The sequence below is a fragment of the Cetorhinus maximus genome, chromosome 12 (genome assembly GCF_964194155.1).
Source record: "Cetorhinus maximus chromosome 12, sCetMax3.hap1.1, whole genome shotgun sequence".
NCBI lineage: Eukaryota > Metazoa > Chordata > Chondrichthyes > Lamniformes > Cetorhinidae > Cetorhinus > Cetorhinus maximus.
The window spans coordinates 76,883,118-76,905,996 of NC_135890.1; positions in this window are offsets into that span (position 1 = coordinate 76,883,118).

Here is a 22,879-nt window from a genome sequence, read left to right on the forward strand (position 1 = left end):
CATAGTGGGAAAGGAGAGAGAATCAGAGTGGGAAAGGAGAGAGACACAGTGTGGGAAAGGAGAGAGTGACAGAGTGGGAAAGGAGAGAGAGATAGAGTGGGAAAGGAGAGAGACAGAGTGGGAAAGGAAAGAGACAGAGTGGGAAAGGAAAGAGACAGAGTGGGAAAGGAGAGAGAGAGAGACACAGTGGGAAAGAAGAGAGAGAGACACTCAGTGGGAAAGGAGAGGGACACACAGTGGGAAAGGAGAAAGAGAGACAGAGTGGGAGAGAGAGACAGACAGAGTGGGAAAGGAGAGAGAGAGACAGACAGAGTGGGAAAGGAGAGAGAGAGACAGACAGAGTGGGAAAGGAGAGAGAGACAGACAGAGTGGGAAAGGAGAGACAGAGACACAGTGCAAAAGGAGAGAGAGAGAGACAGTGGGAAAGGAGAGAGATGGAAAGAGTGGAAACGGAGAGAGAGGCAAAGTGGGAAAGGAGAGACAGAAACAGTAGGAAAGGAGAGAGAGAGAGAGACAGACAGACAGAGTGGGAAAGGAGAGAGAGAGAGACAGTCAGAGACTGAGAAAGGAGAGAGAACAACAGACAGAGTGGTAAAGGAGAGACAGAGACAAACACACATAGAGTGGGAAAGGAGAGAAATAGAGAGAGAGACAGAGTGGGAAAGGAGAGAGAGAGAGTGGGAAAGGAGAGAGAGAGACAGAGTGGGAATGGAGAGAGAGAGACAGACAGAGTGGGAAAGGAGAGAGAGAGACAGACAGAGTGGGAAAGGAGAGAGAGAGACAGATAGAGTGGGAAAGGAGAGAGAGAGACAGACAGAGTGGGAAAGGAGAGAGAGAGACAGACAGAGTAGGAAAGGAGAGAGAGAGACAGACAGAGTGGGAAAGGAGAGAGAGAGACAGACAGAGTGGGAAAGGAGAGAGAGACAGACAGAGTGGGAAAGGAGAGAGAGACAGACAGAGTGGGAAAGGAGAAAGAGAGACAGAGAGTGGGAAAGGAGAGAGAGAGACAGAGTGGGAAAGGAGAGAGAGACAGAGTTGGAAAGGAGAGAGAGACAGAGTGGGAAAGGAGAGAGAGACAGAGTGGGAAAGGAGAGAGAGACATAGTGGGAAAGGAGAGAGTGACAGAGTGGGAAATGAGAGAGAGACAGAGTGGGAAAGGAGAGAGAGACAGAGTGGGAAAGGAGAGAGACAGACAGAGTGGGAAAGGAGAGAGACAGATAGACACAGACAGAGTGGGAAAGGAGAGACAGAGAGACAGACAGAGTGGGAAAGGAGAGACACAGATAGACACAGACAGAGTGGGAAAGGAGAGACAGAGAGAGAGACAGATTGGGAAAGGAGAAAGAGAGAGAGAGACAGATAGAGTGGGAAAGGAGAAAGAGAGACAGAGAGTGGGAAAGGAGAGAGAGAGACAGAGTGGGAAAGGAGAGAGAGACAGAGTGGGAAAGGAGAGAGAGACAGTGTGGGAAAGGAGAGAGTGACAGAGTGGGAAAGGAGAGAGACAGAGTGGGAAAGGAAAGAGATAGAGTGGGAAAGGAAAGAGACAGAGTGGGAAAGGAGAGAGAGAGGGGGACACAGTGGGAAAGAAGAGAGAGAGACACTCAGTGGGAAAGGAGAGAGAGGGACACACATTGGGAAAGGAGAAAGAGAGACAGAGTGGGAAAGGAGAGAGAGAGGGACAGACAGAGTGGGAAAGGAGAAAGAGAGACAGAGTGGGAAAGGAGAGAGAGACAGGCAGAGTGGGAAAGGAGAGAGAGACAGACAGAGTGGGAAAGGAGAGACAGAGACACAGTGCGAAAGGAGAGAGAGAGAGACAGTGGGAAAGGAGAGAGATGGATAGAGTGGAAACGGAGAGAGAGACAAAGTGGGAAAGGAGAGACAGAAACAGTAGGAAAGGAGAGAGAGAGAGAGACAGACAGACAGACTGGGAAAGGAGAGAGAGAGAGACAGTCAGAGACTGAGAAAGGAGAGAGAACAACAGACAGAGTGGTAAAGGAGAGATAGAGACAAACACACATAGAGTGGGAAAGGAGAGAAATAGAGAGAGAGACAGAGTGGGAAAGGAGAGAGAGACAGAGTGGGAAAGGAGAGAGAGAGACAGAGTGGGAAAGGAGAGAGAGAGACAGACAGAGTGGGAAAGGAGAGAGGGAGACAGACAGAGTGGGAAAGGAGAGAGAGAGACAGATAGAGTGGGAAAGGAGAGAGAGAGACAGACAGAGTGGGAAAGGAGAGAGAGAGACAGACAGAGTGGGAAAGGAGAGAGAGAGACAGACAGAGTGGGAAAGGAGAGAGAGACAGACAGAGTGGGAAAGGAGAGAGAGACAGACAGAGTGGGAAAGGAGAAAGAGAGACAGAGAGTGGGAAAGGAGAGAGAGAGACAGAGTGGGAAAGGAGAGAGAGACAGAGTGGGAAAGGAGAGAGAGAGACAGAGTGGGAAAGGAGAGAGAGACAGAGTGGGAAAGGAGAGAGAGAGAGAGTGGGAAAGGAGAGAATGAAAGAGTGGGAAAGGAGAGAGAGACAGAGTGGGAAAGGAGAGAGACAGACAGACAGAGTGGGAAAGGAGAGAGACAGACAGAGTGGGAAAGGAGAGAGACAGACAGACACAGACAGAGTGGGAAAGGAGAGACAGAGAGACAGACAGAGTGGGAAAGGAGAGACACAGATAGACACAGACAGAGTGGGAAAGGAGAGACAGAGAGAGAGACAGAGTGGGAAAGGAGAGACAGAGACAGAGACAGACAGATTGGGAAAGGAGAAAGAGAGAGAGAGACAGACAGAGTGGGAAAGGAGAAAGAGAGACAGAGAGTGGGAAAGGAGAGAGAGAGACAGCGTGGGAAAGGAGAGAGAGACAGAGTGGGAAAGGAGAGAGAGACAGAGTGGGAAAGGAGAGAGAGACAGTGTGGGAAAGGAGAGAGTGACAGAGTGGGAAAGGAGAGAGTGACAGAGTGGGAACGGAGAGAGACAGAGTGGGAAAGGAAAGAGACAGAGTGGGAAAGGAGAGAGAGAGGGGGACACAGTGGGAAAGAAGAGAGAGAGACACTCAGTGGGAAAGGAGAGAGAGGGACACACATTGGGAAAGGAGAAAGAGAGACAGAGTGGGAAAGGAGAGAGAGGGACAGACAGAGTGGGAAAGGAGAAAGAGAGACAGAGTGGGAAAGGAGAGAGAGAGAGACAGAGTGGGAAAGGAGAAAGAGAGACAGACAGAGAATGGGAAAGGAGAGAGAGAGAGACAGAGTGGGAAAGGAGAGAGAGAGACACACAGTGGGAAAGGAGAGAGAGAGACACACACTGGGAAAGGCGAAAGAGAGACAGAGTGGGAACGGAGAGAGACAGACAGACAGAGTGGGAAAGCAGAGAGAGACAGGCAGAATGGAAAAGGAGAGAGAGACAGACAGAGTGGAAACGGAGAGAGAGAGACAAAGTGGGAAAGGAGAGAGAGAGAGACAGTGGGAAAGGAGAGAGAGAGACACACAGTGGGAAAGGAGAGAGAGAGACACACAGTGGGAAAGGAGTGAGAGGGAAACAGAGTGGGAAAGGAGTGAGAGAGACAGAGTGGGAACGGAGAGAGAGACAGACAGACAGAGTGGGAAAGCAGAGAGACAGATAGACACAGACAGAGTGGGAAAGGAGAGATAGAGAGACAGACAGAGTGGGAAAGGAGAGACACAGATAGACACAGACAGAGTGGGAAAGGAGAGACAGAGAGAGAGACAGAGTGGGAAAGGAGAGACAGAGACAGACAGATTGGGAAAGGAGAAAGAGAGAGAGAGACAGAGAGTGGGAAAGGAGAGAGAGACAGACAGAGTGGGAAAGGAGAAAGAGAGACAGAGAGTGGGAATGGAGAGAGAGAGACAGAGTGGGAAAGGAGAGAGAGACAGAGTGGGAAAGGAGAGAGAGACAGAGTGGGAAAGGAGAGAGAGACAGTGTGGGAACGGAGAAGTGACAGAGTGGGAAAGGAGAGAGACAGAGTGGGAAAGGAAAGAGATAGAGTGGGAAAGGAAAGAGACAGAGTGGGAAAGGAGAGAGAGAGGGAGACACAGTGGGAAAGAAGAGAGAGAGACACTCAGTGGGAAAGGAGAGAGAGGGACACACATTGGGAAAGGAGAAAGAGAGACAGAGTGGCAAAGGAGAGAGAGAGGGACAGACAGAGTGGGAAAGGAGAAAGAGAGACAGAGTGGGAAAGGAGAGAGAGACAGACAGAGTGGGAAAGGAGAAAGAGAGACAGACAGAGAGTGGGAAAGGAGAGAGAGAGAGACAGAGTGGGAATGGAGAGAGAGAGACACACAGTGGGAAAGGAGAGAGAGACACACAGTGGGAAAGGCGAAAGAGAGACAGAGTGGGAACGGAGAGAGACAGACAGACAGAGTGGGAAAGCAGAGAGAGACAGACAGAATGGAAAAGGAGAGAGAGACAGACAGAGTGGAAACGGAGAGAGAGAGACAAAGTGGGAAAGGAGAGACATAAACAGTGGGAAATGAGAGAGAGAGAGAGAGAGAGAGATAGACAGACAGACAGAGTGGGAAAGGAGAGAGAGAGACAGACACAGACAGAGTGGGAACGGAGAGACAGACAGAGTGGGAAAGGAGAGACAGAGAGACAGACAGAGTGAGAAAGGAGAGAGAGAGACAGTGTGAGAGTGGGAAAGGAGAGAGAACAACAGAGTGGGAAAGGAGAGACAGAGACATACAGAGAGTGGGAAAGGAGAAAGAGAGACAGAGAGTGGGAAAGGAGAGAGAGACAGACAGAGTGGGAAAGGAGAGAGAGAGACAACACACACACAGAGTGGGAAAGGAGAGAAAGAGAGATAGAGTGGGAAAGGAGAGAGAGAGAGACACAGTGGGAAAGGAGAGAGAGAGAGACACAGTGGGAGAGGAGAGAGAGGGACACAGAGTGGGAAAGGAGAAAGAGACAGAGTGGGAAAGGAGAGAGACAGACAGACAGATTGGAAAAGCAGAGAGAGAGATAGAGTGGAAAAGGAGAGAGAGACAAAGTGGGAAAGGAGAGACAGAAACAGTGGGAAAGGAGAGAGAGAGAGAGAGAGAGACAGACAGACAGAGCGAGAAAGGAGAGAGAGAGAGAGACAGTCAGAGAGTGAGAAAGGAGTGAGAACAACAGACAGAGTGGGAAAGGAGAGACAGAGACAAACACACATAGAATGGGAATGGAGAGAAATAGAGAGAGAGACAGAGTGGGAAAGGAGAGAGAGACAGAGTGGGAAAGGTGAGAAATAGAGAGAGAGAGAGTGGGAATGGAGAGAGAGACGGAGTGGGAAAGGAGATAGAGAGACAGACAGAATGGGAAAGGAGAGACAGAGCCAGACAGAGAGTGGGAAAGGAGATAGAGAGATAGAGAGTTGGAAAGGAGAGAGAGAGAGACACAGTGGGAAAGGAGAGAGAGGGACACAGAGTGGGAACGGAGAAAGAGACAGAGTGGGAAAGGAGAGAGAGACAGACAGACAGCTTCGAAAAGGAGAGAGAGAGACAGAGTGGGATAGGAGAGAGAGACAGAGTGGGAAAGGAGAGAGAGATAGAGTGGGAAAGGAGAGAGAAACAGATTGGGAAAGGAGAGAGAGACAGAGTGGGAAAGGAGAGAGACAGAGGGAAACGAGAAAGAGAGAGAGACACAGTGGGAAAGGAGAGAGAGACATACAATGGGAAAGGAGAGAGAGGGACACACAGTGGGAAAGGAGAGAGAGGGACACACAGTGGGAAAGGAGAAAGAGAGACAGAGTGGGAAAGGAGAGAGAGACAGACAGACAGAGTGGGAAAGCAGAGAGAGACAGAAAGAGTGGAAAAGGAGAGATAGATGACAGAGTGGAAAAAGAGAGAGAGACAAAGTGGGAAAGGAGAGAGAGAGAGAGACAGAGAGTGGGAAAGCAGAGAGACAGACAGAGAGTGGGAAAGGAAAAAGAGAGACAGAGAGTGGCAAAGGAAAAAGAGAGACAGAGAGTGGGAAAGGAAAAAGAGAGACAGACAGAGTGGGAAAGGAGAGAGAAAGAGACAACACACACAGACAGTGGGAAAGTAGAGAAAGAGAGACAGAGACAGAGTAGGAAAGGAGAGAGAGACAGAGTGGGAAAAGAGAGAGAGACAGAGTGGAAAAGGAGAGAAAGACAGAGTGGGAAAGGAGAGAGAGAGACAGAGTGGGAAAGGAGAGAGAGACAGAGTGGGAAAGGAGAGAGAGACAGAGTGGCAAAGGAGAGAGAGACAGAGTGGGAAAGGAGAGAGAGACAGAGTGGGAAAGGAGAGAGAGACAGAGTGGGAAAGGAGAGAGAGACAGAGTGGGAAAGGAGAGAGAGAGACAGACAGAGTGGGAAAGGAGAAAGAGAGACAGACAGAGTGGGAAAGGAGAGAGAGACGGTCAGAGTGGGAAAGGAGAGAGACAGAGTGGGAAAGGAGAGAGAGAGACAGAGTGGAAACGGAGAGAGACAATGTGGGAAAGGAGAGACAGAAACAGTGGGAAAAGAGAGAGAGAGACAGACAGAGTGGGAAAGGAGGGAGAGAGAGACAGTGGGAAAGGAGAGAGAGAGACAGTGTTGGAAAAGAGAGACACACAGACAGACAGAGTGGGAAAGGCGAGAGAGGGAGACAGACAGAGTGGCAAAGGATTGAAAGAGAGAGAGGGAGACAGTGGGAAAGGAAAGAGAGACAGACAGAGTGGGATAGGAGAGAGAGAGAGACAGTGGGAAAGGAGAGAGAGAGACAGACAGATTGGGAAAGGAGAAAGAGAGACAGAGAGTGGGAAAGCAGAGACAGACGGACAGAGTGGGAAAGGAGAGAGACAGAGTGGGAAAGGAGAGAGAGAGAGACATAGTGGGAAAGGAGAGAGAGAGAGACAGTGGGAAAGGAGAGAGAGAGACACACAGTGGGAAAGGAGAGAGAGAGACAGACAGAGTGGGAAAGGAGTGAGAGGGAAAAACAGAGTGGGAAAGGAGTGAGAGAGACAGAGTGGGAACGGAGAGAGAGACAGACAGACAGAGTGGGAAAGCAGAGAGACAGATAGACACAGACAGAGTGGGAAAGGAGAGATAGAGAGACGGACAGAGTGGGAAAGGAGAGACACAGATAGACACAGACAGAGTGGGAAAGGAGAGACAGAGAGAGAGACAGAGTGGGAAAGGAGAGACAGAGACAGACAGATTGGGAAAGGAGAAAGAGAGAGAGAGACAGAGAGTGGGAAAGGAGAGAGAGACAGACAGAGTGGGAAAGGAGAAAGAGAGACAGAGAGTGGGAATGGAGAGAGAGAGACAGAGTGGGAAAGGAGAGAGAGACAGAGTGGGAAAGGAGAGAGAGACAGAGTGGGAAAGGAGAGAGAGACAGAGTGGGAAAGGAGAGAGTGACAGAGTGGGAAAGGAGAGAGAGACAGAGTGGGAAAGGAGAGAGACAGAGTGGGAAAGGAAAGAGATAGAGTGGGAAAGGAAAGAGACAGAGTGGGAAAGGAGAGAGAGAGGGGGACACAGTGGGAAAGAAGAGAGAAAGACACTCAGTGGGAAAGGAGAGAGAGGGACACACAGTGGGAAAGGAGAAAGAGAGACAGAGTGGGAAAGCAGAGAGAGGGACAGACAGAGTGGGAAAGGAGAAAGAGAGACAGAGTGGGAAAGGAGAGAGAGACAGACAGAGTGGGAAAGGAGAAAGAGAGACAGACAGAGAGTGGGAAAGGAGAGAGAGAGAGACAGAGTGGGAATGGAGAGAGAGAGACACACAGTGGGAAAGGAGAGAGAGACACACAGTGGGAAAGGCGAAAGAGAGACAGAGTGGGAACGGAGAGAGACAGACAGACAGAGTGGGAAAGCAGAGAGAGACAGACAGAATGGAAAAGGAGAGAGAGACAGACAGAGTGGAAACGGAGAGAGAGAGACAAAGTGGGAAAGGAGAGACATAAACAGTGGGAAATGAGAGAGAGAGAGAGAGAGAGACAGACAGACAGACAGAGTGGGAAAGGAGAGAGAGAGACAGACACAGACAGAGTGGCAACGGAGAGACAGAGAGACAGACAGAGTGGGAACGGAGAGACAGAGAGACAGACAGAGTGAGAAAGGAGAGAGAGCGACAGTGTGAGAGTGGGAAAGGAGAGAGAACAACAGAGTGGGAAAGGAGAGACAGAGACATACAGAGAGTGGGAAAGGAGAAAGAGAGACAGAGAGTGGGAAAGGAGAGAGAGAGAGACACAGTGGGAAAGGAGAGAGAGAGAGACACAGTGGGAGAGGAGAGAGAGGGACACAGAGTGGGAAAGGAGAAAGAGACAGAGTGGGAAAGGAGAGAGACAGACAGACAGATTGGAAAAGCAGAGAGAGAGATAGAGTGGAAAAGGAGAGAGAGACAAAGTGGGAAAGGAGAGACAGAAACAGTGGGAAAGGAGAGAGAGAGGGAGAGAGAGAGAGAGAGACAGACAGACAGAGCGAGAAAGGAGAGAGAGAGAGACAGTCAGAGAGTGAGAAAGGAGAGAGAACAACAGACAGAGTGGGAAAGGAGAGACAGAGACAAACACACATAGAATGGGAATGGAGAGAAATAGAGAGAGAGACAGAGTGGGAAAGGAGAGAGAGACAGAGTGGGAAAGGTGAGAAATAGAGAGAGAGAGAGTGGGAATGGAGAGAGAGACGGAGTGGGAAAGGAGATAGAGAGACAGACAGAATGGGAAAGGAGAGACAGAGCCAGACAGAGAGTGGGAAAGGAGATAGAGAGATAGAGAGTTGGAAAGGAGAGAGAGAGAGACACAGTGGGAAAGGAGAGAGAGGGACACAGAGTGGGAAAGGAGAAAGAGACAGAGTGGGAAAGGAGAGAGAGACAGACAGACAGCTTCGAAAAGGAGAGAGAGAGACAGAGTGGGATAGGAGAGAGAGAGACAGAGTGGGAAAGGAGAGAGAAACAGATTGGGAAAGGAGAGAGAGACAGAGTGGGAAAGGAGAGAGACAGAGGGAAACGAGAAAGAGAGAGAGACACAGTGGGAAAGGAGAGAGAGACATACAGTGGGAAAGGAGAGAGAGGGACACACAGTGGGAAAGGAGAGAGAGGGACACACAGTGGGAAAGGAGAAAGAGAGACAGAGTGGGAAAGGAGAGAGAGACAGACAGACAGAGTGGGAAAGCAGAGAGAGACAGACAGAGTGGAAAAGGAGAGATAGATGACAGAGTGGAAAAAGAGAGAGAGACAAAGTGGGAAAGGAGAGAGAGAGAGAGACAGAGAGTGGGAAGGAGAGAGACAGACAGAGAGTGGGAAAGGAAAAAGAGAGACAGAGAGTGGGAAAGGAAAAAGAGAGACAGAGAGTGGGAAAGGAAAAAGAGAGACAGACAGAGTGGGAAAGGAGAGAGAAAGAGACAACACACACAGACAGTGGGAAAGGAGAGAAAGAGAGACAGAGACAGAGTAGGAAAGGAGAGAGAGACAGAGTGGGAAAAGAGAGAGAGACAGAGTGGAAAAGGAGAGAAAGACAGAGTGGGAAAGGAGAGAGAGAGACAGAGTGGGAAAGGAGAGAGAGACAGAGTGGGAAAGGAGAGAGAGACAGAGTGGCAAAGGAGAGAGAGACAGAGTGGGAAAGGAGAGAGAGACAGAGTGGGAAAGGAGAGAGAGACAGAGTGGGAAAGGAGAGAGACAGACAGATTGGGAAAGGAGAAAGAGAGACAGACAGAGTGGGAAAGGAGAGAGAGACGGTCAGAGTGGGAAAGGAGAGAGACAGAGTGGGAAAGGAGAGAGAGAGAGACAGAGTGGAAACGGAGAGAGACAATGTGGGAAAGGAGAGACAGAAACAGTGGGAAAAGAGAGAGAGAGACAGACAGAGTGGGAAGGGAGGGAGAGAGAGACAGTGGGAAAGGAGAGAGAGAGACAGTGTTGGAAAAGAGAGACACACAGACAGACAGAGTGGGAAAGGCGAGAGAGGGAGACAGACAGAGTGGCAAAGGATTGAGAGAGAGAGAGGGAGACAGTGGGAAAGGAGAGAGAGACAGACAGAGTGGGATAGGAGAGAGAGAGAGACAGTGGGAAAGGAGAGAGAGAGACAGACAGATTGGGAAAGGAGAAAGAGAGACAGAGTGGGAAAGGAGAGACAGACGGACAGAGTGGGAAAGGAGAGAGACAGAGTGGGAAAGGAGAGAGAGAGAGACATAGTGGGAAAGGAGAGAGAGAGAGACAGAGTGGGAAAGGAGAGAGAGAGGCAGACAGAGTGGGAAAGGAGACGGAGAGACAGACAGAGTGGGAAAGGAGACGGAGAGACAGACAGAGTGGGAAAGGAGACGGAGAGACAGACAGAGTGGGAAAGGAGAGATAGAGAGAGACAGAGTGGGAAAGGAGAGAGCGAGACCGTGGGAAAGGTGAGAGATAGAGACAGTGGGAAAGGAGAGGGAGAGAGAGAGACAGACAGTGGGACAGGAGAGAGAGAGACACACACACAGTGGGAAAGGAGAGAGAGACAGAGTGGGGAAGGAGAGAGAGAGACAGTGGGAAAGGAGAGAGGGAGAGAGAGACAGTGGGAAAGGAGAGAGAGAGACACAGCCAGAGTGGGAAAGGAGAGAGAGACAGAGTGTGAACGGAGAGAGATAGAGACAGTGGGAAAGGAGAGAGAAAGAGAGACAGTGGGAAAGGAGAGAGAGACTGTGGGAAAGGAGAGGGAGTGGGTAAGGAGAGAGAGTGAGAGAGAGGGAAAGGAGAGAGAGGGACAGTGGGAAAGTAGAGAGAGAGAGACAGACAGAGTGGGAAAGGAGACAGAGTGGGAAAGGAGAGATAGAGAGAGACGGAGTGGGAATGGAGAGAGAGACAGTGGGAAAGCAGAGAGAGAGAGAGACAGTGAGAAAGGAGAGACAGACGGAGTGGGAAAGGCGAGAGAGACAGACAGCGTGGGAAAGGATAGAGAGACAGAGTGGGAAAGGAGACAGACTGGGAAAGGAGAGCGAGAAAGAGAGACAGTGGGAAAGAAGAGAGAGAGACAGTGGGAAAGGAGAGAGACAGACAGAGTGCGAAAGGAGATAGAGAGACAGATAGAGGGACAGGAGAGAGAGAGACAGACAGAGTGGGAAAGGTGAGTGAGGGAGAGATAGACAGAGTGGGAAAGGAGGGAGAGAGAGAGACAGTGGGAAAGGAGGGAAAGAGAGAGACACTGGGAAAGGAGAGAGACAGAGTGGGAAAGGAGAGAGAGACAGACAGAGGGACAGGAGAGAGAGAGACAGAGTGGGAAAGGTGAGAGGGAGAGAGACAGACAGAGTGGGAAAGGAGAGAGGGACAGACAGAGTGGGGAAGGACAGAGAGACAGAGTGGGAAAGGAGAGAGAGACAGAGTGGGAAAGGAGAGAGAGACAGAGTGGGAAAGGAGAGAGAGGGAGACAGAGTGGGAAGGAGAGAGAGAGAGAGAGAGACAGAGACAGACAGTGGGAAAGGAGAGATAGAGAGAAACAAAGTGGGAAAGGAGAGAGAGAGACACACACAGTGGGAAAGGTGAGAGAGACAGAGTGGGAAAGGAGAGAGCGACAGACAGAGGGACAGGGGAGAGAGAGACAAACAGAGTGGGAAAGGTGAGAGAGAGAGAGACAGAGAGTGGGAAAGGTGAGAGAGAGAGACAGACAGAGTGGGAAAGGTTGGGAGAGACAGTGGGAAAGGGGGGAAAGAGAGAGACACTGGGGAAGGAGAGAGAAAGAGTGGGAAAGGAGAGACAGACAGACAGAGTGGGAAAGGAGCGAGAGTCGGACAGAGTGGGGAAGGAGAGAGAGACAGAGTGGGAAAGGAGAGAGAGAGACAGAGTGGGAAAGGAGCGAGAGAGACAGAGTGGGAAAGGAGCGAGAGAGACAGAGTGGGAAAGGAGAGAGAGAGAGACAGAGTGGGAAGGACAGAGAGAGAGAGAGATAGAGAGACAGAGTGGGAAAGGAGAGAGAGACACACACAGTGAGAAAGGCGAGAGAGACAGAGTGGGAAAGGAGAGAGACAAACAGAATGGGAAAGTTCAGTGAGAGAGTGCAATGCTCTGGGGACCTGGGTTTGAATCCCAAATCCTGAATCAAATTCAACAAAAATCTGGAATTAAAAGCCTAATGATGACCATGAACCCATTGTTGTAAAAACCCATCGCTTCACTAATGTCCTTCAGGGAAAGAAATCTGCCGTCCTTACCTGGCCTGGCCTTCATGTGACTCCAGACCCACAGCAATGTTGTCAACTCTTAAATGCCCTCTGAAATGGCCTAGCAAGCCACTCAGTTGTATCAAACCGCTACAAAGTCTCAAAGAAGGAATGAAACTGGACAGACCACCAGGCATCAACCTAGGCACTGGAAACGACAACGGCAAGCTCAGCCCTGTTGACCCTGCAAAACCCTCCTTACTAACATCTGGGGGCTAGTGCCAAAATTGGAAGAGCTGTCTCACAGACTAGTCAAGCTACAGCCTGACATAGTCATCCTCACAGAATCATGTCTTGCAGATAATGTTCCAGACACTACTATCACCATCCCTGGGTACGCGCTGTCCCACTGGCAAGACAGGCCCAGCAGATGTGGCAGTACAGTGGTATACAGTCAGGAGGGAGTTGCCCTGGGAGTCCTGAACATCAGCTCTGGACTCCATGAAGTCTCATGGCATCAAGTCAAACATGGGCAAGGAAACCTTCTGCTGATCACCACGTACTGCCCTCCCTCAGCTGATGAATCAGTGCTCCTCCATGTTGAACACCTCTTGGAGGAAACACTGAGGATGGAAAGGACACAGAATGTACTCTGGATGGGGGACTTCAATGTCTATCACCAAGAGTGGCTCGGTAGCACCGCTGTTGACCAAGCTGGCTGAGTCCTAATGGACATAGCTGCTAGTCTGGGTCTACGGCAGTTGGTGAGGGAACCAACAAGGAAAAACGTACTTGACCTCAGCCTCACCAACCTGCCTGCCATAGATGTATCTGTCCATGACAGTATCAGTAGAGTGACAGCCGCACAGTACTTGTGGAGGCGAAGACCCATCTTCACATTGAGAAGACCCTCCATTGTGTTGTGTGGCACTACCAATGTGCTAAGTGGGATAGATTTCAAAAAGATATAGCAACTCAAGACTGTGCATCCAAGAGGTCATCAGCAGCAGCAGAATTGTACTTGAGCATAATCTGTAACCTCATGGCCTGGCATATCCCCACTCTACCATTGCAATCAAGCCAAGGGATCAACCCTGGTTCAATGGAGATTGCAGGAGGGCATACCAGGAGCAGCAGCAGGCATACCTAAAAATGAGGTGTCAACTTGGTGAAGCTACAACACAGGGCTACTTGTGTGTCAAACAGCATAAGCAACAAGTGATAGACAGAGCTAAGCGATTCCACAACCAATGGATCAGATAAGCTCTGCAGTCCTGCCACACCCAGTTGTGAATGGTGGTGGACAATTAAACAACTCACTGGAGGAGGAGGCTTCACAAATATCCCAATCCTCAAAGATGGGGGAGCCCAGCATATCATTGCAAAAGGTAAGGCTGAAGATTTGCTACAATCTTCAGCCAGAAGTACTGAGTGAATGATCCATCTTGGCCTTCTTTGGAGGTCCCCAGCATCACAGATGCCAGTCTTCAGCCAATTTGATTCACTCCACCTGATATCAAGCAACGGCTGAAGGCGCTGGATAGTGCAAAGGCTATGGGCCCTGACAACATTCCGGCAATAGTACTGAAGACTTGTACTCCAGAACTTGTCGATCCCCTAGCCAAGCTGTTCCAGTACAGCTACAACACTGGCATCTACCCGGCTATGTGCAAAATTGCCCAGATATGTCCTGTACGCAAAAAGCAGGACAAATCCAACCCAGCCAATTACTGCCCCATCAGTCTACTCTCGATCATCAGTAAAGTAATGGAAGGAGTTATCAACAGCGCTATCAAGCGGCACTTGCTGAGCAATAACCTGCTCACTGATGCCCAGTTTGGATTCTGCCAGGGTCACTCAGCTCCTGACCTCATTACAGCCTTGGTTCAAACATGGACAAAAGAGCTGAACTCCTGAGGTGAGGTAAGTGTGACTGCCCTTGATATCAAGGCTGCATTTGGCCGACTGTGACATCAAGGAGCCCCAGCAAAACTGGGGTCAATGGGAATCGGGGGAAAACTCTCCACTGGTTGGAGTCATACCTAGCATAAAGGAAGATGGTTGTGGTTGTTGGATGTCAGCCCTCTCAGCTCCAGGACATCACTGCAGGAGTTCCCCAGGTTAGTGTCCTAGGCCCAACCATCTTCATCTGCTTCATCAATGACCTTTCTTTCATCATAAGGTCAGAAGTGGGGATGTTCGCTGATGATTGCACAATGTTCAGCACCATTCACCACTCCTCAGACACTGAAGCAGTCCATGTCCAAATGCAGCAAGACCTGGACAATATCCAGGCTTGGGCTGAAAAGTGGCAAGTAACATTTGCGCCACACAAGTGCCAGGCAATGACCATCTCCAACAAGAGAGAATCTATCCATTGTGCATTGACGTTCAATGGCATTACCATCGCTGAATCCCCCACTATCAACATCCTGGGGTTTACCATTGACCATAAACTGAACTGGACTCGCCATATAAATGCACAGGGAGCGAACAGTGCTTCTGGGTGCACGTCATGCTGGACAGACCTTAATTGGCCCGCCCATGTAAAATGGCAGTGTGCAGCCGATCGCGGGCAGTGATTGGCTGCGCACCTGTCCCTGCCTGCGCCCGCTCCCGTCCAACCCCACCGACAGGGAGAAAATTCTCCCCCAAGAGTAGCTCCATAGCACCACTACTGACTGAGCTGGCCGAGTCCTAAATGACATAGCTGCTAGACTGGGTCTGTGGCAGGTGGTGAGGGAACCAACAGGAGGGAAAAATCTACTTGACCACATCCTCACCAACCTGCCTGCCGCAGATGTATCTGTCCTTGACAGTATTGATAGGAGTGACCTTGTGGAGACAAAGTCCCATCTCCACATTAAGGATACCCTCCATCATGTTGTGTGGCATGATGATAAATGGGATAGATTTTGAATAGATCTAGCAACTGAAGCTAGAGTGAGCCTATCAGCAGCAAATATGGGAGAGAAACAATCTGTGATTGGAGGAGCAGAGAACAGAGCCAAGGGCCGGGGAGCCAAGGAGCGAGGCCCAGAGAGTGGAGGTGCTGGGGAGCGGGGCCCACTGTCCAGAGCGGGGCCCAGGTGTGATGAAGCGGAACTAGAGGCAGCGGAAGCAGAGCCCATTGGCATTTGAGTGAGTGTGTTGCGGGGGGGAAGAGTATGAGGGGGTAGAGAATGTGGGGGGGGTTGAGAGAATGTGATTGGGGAGAGATAGTGTGTGTCAGGGGAGTACGTGTGTGGGGGCAGAGTGTATCCATATGTCTGGCTCACTCCCAGTATCAGGGTTCTCATTCACCCTCGCCCACACACAACACACAGTGGGTGAGGTTGAGTGAGTGAGCACCGAGACAGGGAGTGAGCCGGACAATCTCTCACTCTATTACACTCTAATACTCATCCTTATTTATTACTCATTGGTTTTTTTTTGGCTCAGCAAGTTTTCATACCTCAGGTATTTTTAAAATTTATGTTCAATGTTGTGAAAAACTTTATCTTTACAAAATTTGCCCTTTGATTGAGAGAAATTTTGAAATGTGCCCCACCCACCCCCACCACGAGAAAGGGTTGGACAAGCCTGATATAGATACACATCTAGCAAAGTCAAACCTGATTATACTCACACTAAGTAATATAGATATATGCGTGTGCGTTTGTATTCCTTGAAGGAACACAGTGAAACTTCTCCTTTATGGTCTGCCTCCACCCCATCAATGGCTTCCTCTGCAGTGGCCTCCTTCAGACAGAAGACCTTTGGGACACTGAAGCTGCTTCAACATTTGCAGAGCCGTGTGAAGCAGCTCCGAATGGAAAACATCGTCTATCATGGAGCCAGCCAGAAGGATGCGAGATTTCTGCATACCACAACTAGCAGCGCACACAGAGAGATGGTGAGTGCTTTACTGAGCAGTTGGGCACTGCACAGATATAGGACTGGCAGAGAGAGATGGCATCTGACAGGACATTCAACTAGGGAAAGGTGGCTTGTGCAGTAATGACTTTCCTCTCAGGCAGCAATGCTGGTGAGAGTCTGGTGGGGCAGGACTTCGACCTGCCTGTCTAACTTGCTGGTAACCATGGCACCCTTCCTGGGTCAAGCTCCCATTTATATAAAGCTAGCCATGCCCAGTGGTGACCCTGCCTGCACTTGTCAGCCTACCACTGGTAGACGATTGACTGATGGCCAGTCATTGCATTATCTGTCCATTCTGTTCTACGAATTAAAACCTTTACTTGTTCCTCTCTCCTCCCCAGAGCCAAATGACACCAGAAAGATTGTCATCAAGCTTCTCAGGAAAGGAAAGCAGAAAGTGACATTTGTATATCCCTCAAGGCGTGTGCTGGGCCACACATTCCACAGATGGTCATCGCGGAGCAGGCCATGCTGAACGAGACCTGTCAACTTATTTCAGGTTGCTCATTTACTGACAGTATACCTGGGCCAATGGGCCAGAGCTTCTCAATGAGTTGGAGCACAGTCATGCTTTGAGCAACTGGACAGTAGTGCACACTGATGATATCATGGCCTTATTATGCACAGGTCCAAGAAACACCAAAAGGCTAATGTAATGCTATTGTATGTTTGTATAAAGGGGATGGCTGATCGTTTGTATCTGTGTTTGGTACAAATTTAATTCTACAACAGAAGGTCAATGTAAATCTTATCATGTCCAGTATAACGAAAGTACTTTTGATGTTACTTTTTAAAAATCCCTCCTCACTCCACCCCTTCCTACTAGAATTGAGGTCCGCGCTGGAGGAGAGGCTGATGCAGGCCAGGCAGGCTACATTTTGTTTTTTCCCTTTGCTCTTGGTTTTGCGAGGGAGCAGGGAAGAAAGCACTTGGTTTGATGCAGTTACAGTGCAAGTTTATAATGAATTTGAGACCTTTATCAATCTGTTATTCTAGCCCATGAAGGCATGCCATGGGCCTAGGTAGAAACCCATCCTGCTAACACCCTGAGGGTATCGAAAAACTCAATCAAGATTGAGTTTTCTGTAGGTACTGTGAGTACTCTGTGGGTAGTGTTGGTCACGAGCAAAACGACTTTATCTGTGCAATATTAAAGTAAGGAATTTCACTGCGTTCTTAGGACTTTTCTATAATTGTAACTGAATATACTTTAAAATCTGTTTAATTTAATATTGAGTTCTTTATCAAAGAGAATGCAGCTGTCCTATTGCTTTTAGATGTACCGAAAAAGTCTTGCATTTGTATTAACTGAAGCTTTTTGAAACTGATCTGATGTGGTCCGACCAGTTCTGATGAGATTACTGACAGAAGTCTGAAATTGGATGGGGGCAGGGTAGGGATTATGGGGCATGCTGAGTGGGATTATGGTTCTGAGTTCTAATGTTTTTGGTACTGGTGAAAATTAGTTGAAAGCCTTAATAACTGTTAAGGACATTAAAGGGTGCAGACAATGAAGAAAGAAAGGCGTAAGAGTAGGAGGGTTACAGGGAAATGGCGAGTTATGGTTGTGTCTGTAATTGAGATGATGGGAATAGAGAAGTCACTAGCGATAGCAAGATGGCCATGAATATGGGTAGGAGAGTTTATAAGAGGGAGAGAATAAGGGAGGTCAGTGAACAGAGGACAAGGGGAGTTGAGTTGGAGGTTGAAATCACCAAAAACGCGAAATTGCTCAGTGGAACAGTTGAGCAAGGAAAGCAGTGAGGATGTCTTGATGAGATATTTGCTGTGGGGAATAGAGGGATTTTTAAGGGTGAGGTGAGAGATGTGGAATGAGGTGAGCTGCTTAAATGAGGAGGTGCCAGACTAGTCTCAGTAAAAACTGAAACAAGCAATTCAGCACATCCAGCCCTTGTCCCCACACAAACAAATAGGTCCAATAAGTTGTACCTACCCTGCTCCCATATCTCTTCAATGTTTTTTCCTTCATTATCCCCGTCCAACCTAATCTTTAATATTTGTAATAGGCTATAAATTTCCATGGTGCTGACCCTGCTATGTGTGTGAAAATTTCTGATGCATTGCTGGTGAAGATACAATGGTGGAATAGGAGCAGTTCTGAGAAAAATGTTGTTCTTAGATAATCCTTAGATATGAGGGTGGTACCAGAGACCTGAAGAGTAACTTCCTTGTTCAAAAAAAAGTGTAAAGATAAACCCAACAACTACAAGTCAGTCAGTTTAACCTTGGTGGTGGGAAAGATTTAGAAACAATAATCCAGGACAAAACTAAGTCACTGGACCAGTGTGAGTTAATAAAGTAAGCCAACACAATTTGTTAAAGTCAAATCTTGATTGAGTTTTTCAATGAGGTAACAGAGTGTGTTAATGAGGGAAATTCAATAGATGTGATGTATATAGATTTTTAAAAGGGATTTGATAAAGTGCCAAATAGTAGATTTGAAGCCCTTGGAATAAAAGGGAAAGTGGCCGCATGGATAAGAAGTTGGTTGTGTGACTGAAAGCAGAGAGTAGTAGTACTGCTGGAGGGAGGTGTATAGTGGAGTTCCCCAGGGGTCAGTACTGCTTTTCTTGATCTATGTTAATGACCTAGACTTGGGTGTACAGGGCACAATTTCAAAATTTTCAGATGACACAAAACTTGAACGTATTGTGCACTGTGAGGAGGATAGTGATAGACTTCAAGATGACGTAGGCAGGTGGAATGGGCAGACATGTGGTAGATGAGATTTAATGCAGAGAAATGTGAAATAATACATTTTGGTAGGAACAACAAGTAGAAGCAATATAAAATAAAGGATACAATTCTAAAGGGAGTCCAAGGGCAGAGAGACTTGGGGGTATGTGCGCACAAATCATTGAAGGTGGCAGGGCAGCTTGAGAAAGTGGATAAAAAGGCATGTAGGATCCTGAGAATTATAAATAGAGATATAGGGCAGAATTTTACGAGTTGGCGGGCGGGGGCGGGGCCTGCTCGCTGACGCATAAAATGATGCACGGTGACGTCGAGGGGAACTCCCAAAGTCACCGCACCTCATTTAAATTTTCAGGAAGGCGGGGGCTCAGCAAAATCAACTGCGTGCCCGCCGACCTGTCAATGGCCAATTGAGGCCATTGACGGAGTCAATTAGGTAATTAAAGGACCTGCCCGTCCAACCTTAAGGTTGGCGGGCAGGCCAGGAGCCCCGGTGGCAACTAGAAAAAAACATGAAACCTCATCCACGGGTGGGATGAGGTTTCATGTAGGCTTTAAAAAATTTAAATAAAGATTTTGTAAAAATTATGGATATGTCCCAACTCATGGGATATGGAAGGGAAATTGTTTTTTTGTCTTTTTCACATTTAGAGCTGATCTCCCTGAGGCAGCACTTAGCCTCAGGAAGATGAGTGCGCTCTTTCGTGTGCAGCGTGAAAGAGTGCACTCTCAATTTTGGGATTCCCCCCTGCCCGCACAGGGAGTGCATAGCGCTTCTGTGCAGATGTCACGCTGGGTGGGCCTTAATTGGTCCGCCCACATAAAATGGCGGCGTGCCTCTGATCGGAAGCGCGCCCGTACGCGCCCGTCCATAAACCTCCCCCCCGACCAGGGCAAAATTCAGCCCATAGAGTATAAAAGCAAGGAAATTTTGATCAACCTTTATAAAACACTGGTTTGGCTTCAACTGGAGTAGTGTGTCCAATTCTGAACACCGTCTTTTAGGAAGGATGTGAAGGCTTTAGAGAGGATGAAGAAAAGGTTTACAAAGAAGATTGCAGGAATGAGGGACTTCAATTATGGGGACAGATTGGAGAATCTGGGGTTGTTCTCCTTGGAGAAGGTTGAGAGGAGATTTGATAGAGGTGTTCAAAATCATGTGTGGTCTAGACAGAGTAAATAAAGAGAAACTATTCCCATTTGTGGAAGGGCCCAGCACCAGAGGGCACCGATTTAAGGAGATTGGCAAAAGAACCAAAGCCAACATGAGGAAAGTGTTTGGGATCTGGAAGCACTGCCTGAGACGGTGAGGGGGGCATTTTGGCTTTCAAAAGGGAATAGGATATGCATCTGAAGAAAGAAGAAAATTGCAGAGCTGAGTGGAGTGAGTGGGACTAACTGAGTTGGTCTTGCAGAGAGGTGGTACTAGATCCCTCAGGCAAATGGCCTGCTCCTGTGCTAATCATTCTATGATTCTCATGATTCCTCACAGCTCTGTGTAAAGAAGTCTTTCCTGTATCAGAGAGAGATTCAAATAAACACATTAAATATGGATGCCATAATCCCACAAAAAAATTTTAAGGCCAATCAGAAGCAAATGATTATATGGCTTTAACTGCTGGCAGCAGCCATTTTACATTGTGGAATTCTAAGTGAAAGCACCATCTACTGGTATGGAAACAAAATTGCAACAGATTTAGTTTATTGTCAGGTCATTCCTGCACCAATCCAGTGCTGTCTGGATTATGTCTTCAAATCTCTGGAATGGAACGAATCCCATAGCCTTCTAGCTGAGAGCTGAGAATACTATCGGTGAGCCTAGGCTAACACAATCCTCTGTCTGCTACTTTAATGGACAGAAATGTTGTCGCCAACTCTTGATTGGAGGGATTCTTGGAGGGTGACGTGTGTTATTGCATTTTGCCTTATAGAGGTTGGGTGTTCTGTAGTGGAATATTTTTGTTCGTGGTTTCACGCCAACAGCTATTGTGTGAGAAGTTCAGAGAATCAGGAGGCCACACATGAGCTGATAAAGAAAGGAAACCGAAGGTAGGGAACTTTGTTTTGTAAGAGTAGAAATAGACTGGCTGTCAGGAAGTTCTTTTCACAGATATCAGAGAGCCTCTGCAATAAGTTGAGGGAGTTGGGCCAGTATGCGATGGGGCAAAGATCACTTTACCTTAGAAGGCAAGTGTCATTACAGGTAATGTAACCTGAGTTGGTCCTGTTAGGCTGAAAGATGGGGGTGAAGGCAGAATTTTTTTTTTGGCCTCATCAGCCCTGGTTTTTCTTCGTGCTTCCAGATGATAACATGGCTGCAGGGAGAGAGGTGTTTAGTATGTTTGTACGTTCAAAGTGGGAGAAGCTTCAGAAACGCACTGAAATTACACTGATAACTAATAATACTAGTAATACTGATGAATTTAGTACTTCTAGTTATATTTGGATTAATGCCCCAATAATCCATCTGTAATCCTATAGTCACTCTGTAACTACAATCAGAATCCTCCTGTACTGCAAAAGATAGGGTCATGTTGTGCCACTGTTGATAGGCCCAATCACCCTCCCTATCTCCTGGGATTCTGGTTTGGACCCAGGTTATGTGTGGGTGACTGTTCTGAACTAGAAGCCTCAATCAGAGCCAATCTGTACCTAGACTTCACATAGCAACACTGGTCAGCATAGAAATGTGGAGAGTTATTTTCAACTGGGCCATTTGGAATCATAGAATATTTACAGCACAGAAGGCCATTTGTCCCTTTATGTCTGTGACAGGACTCTGCAAGAGCAACTCAGCTAATCCTATTCCCTCAACCTTTCCTTGTAAATGTTCTCTCTCCAGATAATTGTTAAATTTCCTTTTGAAAGCCATGACTGAATCTGTCTCCACCACACTCAGGCAGTGCATTCCAGATCCTAGCCACACGCTGCTTAGAAAAGCTTTTCCTCATGTTGCCTTTGGTTCTTTTGACCTTTCTGCCAATGGGAAGTTTCTCTCTATCTGCTCTGTCCAGACCCCTCACACTTCTCTGCGTTAAATTTCATTTGCCAGTTATCCTTCCATTCCAACAGCCTATGTCTTCTTGAAGGCTATCACTATCATCCTCACAGTTCCCAATATTTCCAAGTTTTTTGTCATCTGCAAATTTAGAAATGGTGCCATTTACACCCAAGTCTAGATCATTAATATAAATCAAGAAAAGCAGTGGTTCTAATCCTGTGTCAACTGTGTCACATATGGTAACACATGCACCTCTGAAGCACGAGATCCTGGGTTGAAATCCTATTTCAGGGCTTGAGCACAAAACTCAGGGCTGACACTCCAATCCAGTACTGAGGGAGCATTGCGATGTTGGAGATGCTATCTTTCGGATAAGACATTAATCTGAGGCCCCATTGCCTGCTCAGGGGTGATATAAAAGATCCCATGGCACTATTTGAAGGAGAGCAGGGGAGTTATCCACAGTGTCCTGGCCAATAGTTATGCCTCAGTCAACACCACACAAAAAAAAAGGTTATCTGGTCATTATCAGATTGCTGTCTGTGGGAGTTTTCAGTGCACACATTAGCTGCCACATTTCTTATTTAAAGTACTTCATTGGCTCTAAAGTGCTGAGACCTCTGGCTGTGGAAAGCACTAAATAAGTGCTAGTCAGTCTTTCTTTTCCTGTCCCATTACAGTTCCCTTAGTCCTTGGACCGTGAGACCTTTTGTCATTTAATCTCCCATGCCCTCCTCTCTTATCATGGACCTTTTGTTTATTTTCCCACCCTTGTCTCCTTCACTTGATCCATGTGCGGAAAACCTAGTGTATAATAAAAAGTTTAGGGGTGAAACTAAAAAGGAAATTAGGAAAGTAAAAATAGGGTGTTAAAGAATATTGCCACTAAAATCAAGAAAACCCCAAAGATTTTTTTATAAATACATAAAGAGCAAGAGGATAACTAAAGAAAGAGTAAGGCCTATTGGGGACCATAAGGGGTAACCTGTGTGTGGAAGTAGATGGTGTTAGTATACAGCTTTGGCTCAAACATGGACAAAAGAGCTGAGCTCGACAGGAGGTGAGAGTGACTGCCTTTGACATTAAGGCAGCAATTGACACAGTGTGGTATCAAGGAGCCATGACAAAATTGAAGTCAGTGGGAATCAGGGAGAAACTCTCCACTGGTTGGAGTCAGAGCTAGTACGAAGGAAGATGGCTGTGGT